Raw genomic sequence first — 6,534 nt, forward strand, 5'->3', positions numbered from 1 at the left:
CCGAGGCTAGAGGCTCGATCATACATCGCTTGGCCGTAGGCAACGCAAGAACAAATTGGCTTAGCTCACTTGTCATTGGAAAGTGAGTGCCGTACAATCGCTAGTCCGCTGCCTTCGAAAGTGTGATTGTGTCAAGTGGTATTAGAGCTTTGTTAGCTCTGTAACATCATAAAGACCGAAATCATGTCGGCGACAAAGTCGACAACCAAACCACAAGCCGACCGGCTTACGCTAATAGAGGAGGAAATGTTGATCCTCAAAGAAGTCCCTGACACCCTCCGCTTCCTGGAAGCACGGGTGACCGAATTGAGTGGGAAAGTCGTAGAAATCGATGCAATGGGCAACCGCCTAGATGGGTTGCCAATCGCTGAACTGATATTTCAAGTGACCTCGCTCGAAGAAAGAGTTGCTCCTACGAGCATCTCAAAACCGTCTAGTAGTCCGGATAGCTCTGTCGCGCACAAAGAGGGACGTGGCGAAGAGTTCGACGTGCTACAAAATACAATGATGAGTTTGTTCAATGTATTAGCTGATGAATTCAGAACAATAATCGACGACATCCAAGAAAGGATGGCCTCCATGAGCACTCGAATTGAAGTGACCATGAAAGCCGTGGAGAGCGTCACGGCTGGGAAAACTAATGCAGGATCCAACAAACTAAGGTTCCCAGACCCTAGAGCCTTCAAAGGGAATCGGGACGACAAGAAGTTGGAAAATTTCATATTTGATGTCGAATAGTACTTCAAAGCCACAACGGCTTGTACTGACGACAAGAAGGTGACTGTAGCCTCGATGTATCTCATAGACGACGCCAAATTGTGGTGGCGTACGAAGGTGCAAGACATCGAGGATGGATTGTTCACCATCGACTCATGAGAGGACCTCAAGAAAGAGTTGAGGGAACAATTCCTCCTCGAAAACGTAGGACATATAGCAATGGAGAAACTAGTAGCCCTGAAACATACTGGAAACATACGAGACTATGTCAGACAGTTCTCAACCCTGATGCTGGATATCAGGGGCACAGCGGAGAAGGACAAGGTGTTCTTCTTTATAAATGGGTTACAGCCGTGGGCCAAAACAAAGTTACATGAGAACAAGGTCCAAACCCTAGCTACCGCAATGGCCTGCGTCGAGAGACTCCTAGACTGTGGGAACGAAGCGGGATCCCAAAGAAGAATGACACCGGCCCCAAACACTGGGGGCAAAACATACAAGTCACCAGGTCATCGAAATGGAAGCCTCAACAGACCGAACGGAGGTAACGACAGACTATGCGGATGGACGGATAGACCTCCTCAGAACAATCAAGCGGGGACATCTCGAGGACCTTACCATCAAAGGAACCACCCGACGACACCTTTACAATGCATGCTGTGTAAAGGTCCCCACAAAGTATCCTACTGTCCTAATCGGGCCTCTCTCACTACACTCCAAGTGTCCATTCAAGAGAGAAATGATGCAAGGGTCGAGACTATGCTAGACAAGAAGTAAGATCACGACAATTCCCGAATGGGCGCACTTAAATTCTTGTCAGCCCTCCAACGAAAAGTCGAACCGAAGGAGAGAATAGAGAAAGGGCTCATGTTTGTAGATGCGACAATAAATTCTTGACCGAGCAAGAGCACTCTGATAGACTCAGGAGCGACCCATAACTTCATTGCCGATCAGGAGGCCCGAAGATTGGGACTCAGCATAGGAAAGAACCCGGGGAAAATGAAAGCTGTCAACTCCGAGGCCTTGCCTATTGTGGGAGTTTCCAAAGGAGTCTCCTTCAAAATAGGGGATTGGACAGGAGAGCTAGACCTTGTCGTGGTTCGCAAGGACGACTTCGACGTGGTACTTGGGATGGAGTTCCTCCTAGAACACAAAGTCATCCCAATGCCACTGGCGAAATGATTGGTGATCACCGACCGCAACCCCACAGTAATATCTGCAAGCATCAAGCAACCCGGTAATCTTCGAATAATCTCGGCCATACAACTGAAAAGGGGACTCGCACGAGAGGAACCTACATTCATGGCTATATCACTGATGGAAGAAGCGGCCACCAAAAAAACTGATCCAGAGGAAATCAAGGAAGTACTAAACAGCTATGCCGACATAATGCCAGAGAGTCTACCCCAAACACTACCACCTCGTCGAGGCATTGACCATGAAATCGAACTCCTCCCCGGGGTTAAACCGCCAGTGAAGAACGCATACCGGATGGCTCCGCCCGAGCTAGCCGAATTGAGGAAACAACTTGATGAGTTGCTGAAGGCGGGATTCATTCGCCCGGCAAAGGCACCTTACGGAGCCCCCGTACTGTTCTAGAAGAAGAAGGATGGGACGTTGCGTCTGTGCATAGACTATAGAGCCTTAAACAAGGTGACGGTATGCAACAAATATCCGCTGCCGATAATATCCGACTTATTCGACCAACTTCACAGGGCCAAGTACTTCACGAAGTTGGACTTACGATCAGGGGACGAACCCAAGATGATGTGCGTAACAAGATATGGGGTCTTCGAATCCCTAGTAATGCCCTTTGGCTTGACAAACGCCCTAGCTACTTTCTGCACGTTGATGAACCAAGTTTTCTACAAATACTTGGATCAGCTCGTCATAGTATACCTCGACGACATAGTTGTTTACAGCACAACCCTAGAGGAACACAAAGTGCACTTGAAGCTGGTGTTTGACAAGCACGGCAGAACCAACTGTATGTGAAGAAAGAGAAATGTGCATTCGCACAAACATGCATCAACTTCCTTGGACATGTCGTCAAATGTGGACAAATTAGTATGGATAGCGACAAGATAAAAGCTATCCAAGAATGGAAAGTCCCTACTTCCGTATCCGAGGTGCGGTCCTTCTTAGGATTAGCCAACTACTATAGGCGGTTCGTCGAAGGGTTTTCACGACGAGCCGCCCCATTGACAGAACTGTTGAAGAAAGACCACCCTTGGTCGTGGTCGAATGATTGTCAAATGGTCTTTGAAAATCTGAAAACAACCATGACAAGGGGTTCTGTCCTCGGGTTGGTAGATGTTACAAAGCCATTTGAAATAGAAACAGATGCTTCCTACTTTGCTCTAGGTGGGGTCCTTATTCAGGAAGGCCACCCCATCGCTTACGAAAGTCGAAAGCTCAACGATGCCGAACGGAGATACACTGTCTCCGAGAAAGAAATGCTGGCTGTAGTCCACTGCCTTCGAGTCTGGAGACAGTATCTCTTGGGATCACAGTTCGTAGTGAAGACGGATAACAGCGCCATTTGCCACTTCTTTGATCAACCAAAATTAACGGCAGAACAAGCCCGGTGGCAGGAATCGTTGGCCGAATTCGACTTCAAGTTCAAACACAAAGCAGGAATTAGTAATCAAGCAGCCGACGCACTGAGTCGGAAGGGCGAACATGTGGCCCTGTGCATGTTAGCCCATATTCATTCAAGTAAGATCGATGGATCGATGCGCGACATCATCAAGGAACATTTACATAAAGACCCATCGGCCAAAGCCGTCGTCGAACTAGCTAAAGTTGGGAAAACACGACAGTTTTGGGTTGAGGGAGACCTCCTGATGACCAGAGGAAACAGATTGTATGTCCCAAGAACGGGGAAACTGAGGAGGAAGCTCATTCAGGAATGTCATGATACCTTATGGGCCGGACACCCTGGGTGGCAAAGAACATATGCCCTAATAAAGAAGGGGTACTTCTGGTCAAACATGCGAGAAGACATCATGCAATACACCAAGACGTGCCTCATCTGTCAACAGGACAAAGTCGAGAAAGCCAAAGTCTCAGGACTCTTGGAACCTCTACCTGTGCCAACAAGACCCTGGGAAAGTGTATCTCCGGACTTCATAACACACCTCCCAAAAGTCGGGGAATACGACGCCATCTTGGTTATCGTAGACCGATTCTCAAAATATGCGACATTCATCCCCACTCCCAAATTAGGCTCGGCGGAACTCACAGCCCAACTATTTTTCAAACACGTTGTAAAGTTATGGGGCATTTCGTCGAGCATCATCAGTGATAGGGATGGCAGATTCATTGGGACATTCTGGACGGAGTTATTCGCCTTCTTGGGAACAACCTTAAACATCTCCTCGAGTTATCACCCTCAAACTGATGGACAGACAGAACGGTTCAATTGCTTGCTTGAAGAATACTTACGTCACTTCGTCGATGCTCGCCAGAAGAACTGGATACAACTGTTAGATGTCGCCCAATTTTGCTTCAATTGCCAAACAAGCTCGTCTACGGGAAAGAGTCCCTTCGGAATTGTTAGTGGACAACAACCGGTCTTACCCCATATTATTGATCATCTTTATGCAGGAAAAAACCCTCAAGCTCACAACTTTACAAGAGAATGGAAGCAGACGACAGATATAGCCCGGGCATATTTAGAGAAGGCTTCCAAGCATATGAAAAAGTGGGCAGACAAGAAGCGTCGCCCCCTTCATTTCCCAGCAGGAGATCAAGTTCTCATCAAGCTGAGACCAGAACAGATCAGATTTCGCAACCGAAAGGACCAGAGACTAGTTCAAAAATATGAAGGCCCGGTTGAAGTCCTTAAAAAGATCGGGGCTACCTCCTACCGAGTTGCACTACCCGCATGGATGAAAATCCACCCAGTAATTCATGTGAGCAACTTGAAGCCCTACCACCCTGACCCAGACGACGACCAACGAAATGCAATCACAAGACCGAGCATCGATCTGAAGCAAAAAGAAACAAAAGAAGTAGAGGAGATCCTAGCCGACAGGGTTAGGAAGATAGGAAGACCTGTACGGACGATTCGTGAATTCCTTGTCAAATGGAAGAATCTCCCTACAGAGGAAACCAGCTGGGAACGCGCCGAAGATCTGAACTCCGCCGCCACCCACATCGCAAGGTTTGAAAGTAGTCGGTTGACAGGGACGTCAACCAATTAGGTGGTGGAGGATGTCACGGTCATGCTCGTCCAGGGCGTGTTGCCCATAGCCGCATGCCCATGACAAGCCAAACCCTTGTCATGTCTTTTCATTCTAGTGTTTGTCCTTTTATAGTTCTAAGGCGTATGACGCCTCAAAAATATCATGTCTAGGCCTGCCAGACATAAAATGGCTCAGAATGTACTATAGGGGGATATGACTAGTTGTCAACTTCTCCCTACCCAAGGTTATATATGCTAAGCCGTTGTTATCTTTCTCTTGCTTGCTTATATAACGTCTCTTTCCAAAATCTCTCTCTCTAAAATCTCTCTCTCTCCTCGTTTTCTAAAACCTTGTTTTAAAACCGAGGCTAGAGGCTCGATCATACGTCGCTTGGCCGTAGGCGACGCAAGAACAAATTGGCTTAGCTCACTTGTCGTTGGAAAGTGAGTGCGGCACAATCGCTAGTCTGCTGCCTTCGAAAGTGCGATTGTGTCAGGGGGCGCGTGCTAGCGCGTGGGGGAGCTTGCCTGTGTGTGCAGGCACGTGGAGCCCCCTATTCTCACCCGTTTTTCGCCTGTTTAGTTGTTTTTCAGCCCAATTTCAATACTGACCTTATTATTATGTGAATTAGATCCCATAAAGGAAATTTCATAATTTTTGGAACCCTCTCCAGTGAGAGACTCGAGATCGAAAAAACACGCATTAACCAAGTAAGTAACCATTTGGATTCTCACGAGTCGTACTTGTAGAAACTGCTTGGATTAAGCATGCATGCTGTAAAATTTATAAACCTAGCTAGCTAGACCTAACATATTAGCATGTAAGCCATGCAAATAAATTAATTAAGAAAATCAATATGATCTAGATATGATTGACTCTGAAATCATTTTAGAATGAGAATGTGATATTTGTGAAATAGCCCAAAAATAAATAAAGAAATAAACAAATAAAAAAAAAAGTTAAAATAATAATAATTATTTAATTAATTAATTAATTAAAATTAAAAAAAAAAAAAATCTTTCCCCACCTCTTTCCACTGACCTCTCATCCCTTCCCACAATTATCTCTACCCATCTTAAGCTAACTAGAAAAAAAAGAAAAAAAACAGAAAAACAACAACGATCAATTTGAGAAGTAAAATGGCTTTCAAGCGATTGCAGATTTTGAGTTTGTCAGTTATTACGGTAAAATCCTATCTCAGATTTCCTTTTCCTATAGAGTTATGGTTATAAGAAATTAATTTAGTTATGGTTATAAGAAATTAATTTAGGATCAAATCTTCTCTCCTATCTTACCGTATGTAATAATTAGATCCCATATAAAATTATTAGATTTGTGTTAGCATTTTAGTTATACGAAATAAGGTTATAAGGTTAGATTCAGTAAAATTTTAGGTGGCAGATCTATAAACTAGCCTGTACTTCAAATTGGCCAGTAATATCTGTTTACACAATTAAAAAACCTATTTACAGAATGAAAAAAAAAAAGAGAGAGAGGGAGGGAGATTGAGGAAAGATTTGTTAAACAATATTTAACCATAAAAGGAAATATGAGGGAGTGAGCAATAAGGAAATATGAGTGAGCTCCTTTGCCTCCTTTCAATTTTGTCTAACAGAAAAGATGAGAA

Source organism: Cucurbita pepo, chromosome 2 (genome assembly GCF_057944985.1).
Source record: "Cucurbita pepo subsp. pepo isolate OVF chromosome 2, ASM5794498v1, whole genome shotgun sequence".
Taxonomy (NCBI): Eukaryota; Viridiplantae; Streptophyta; class Magnoliopsida; order Cucurbitales; family Cucurbitaceae; genus Cucurbita; species Cucurbita pepo.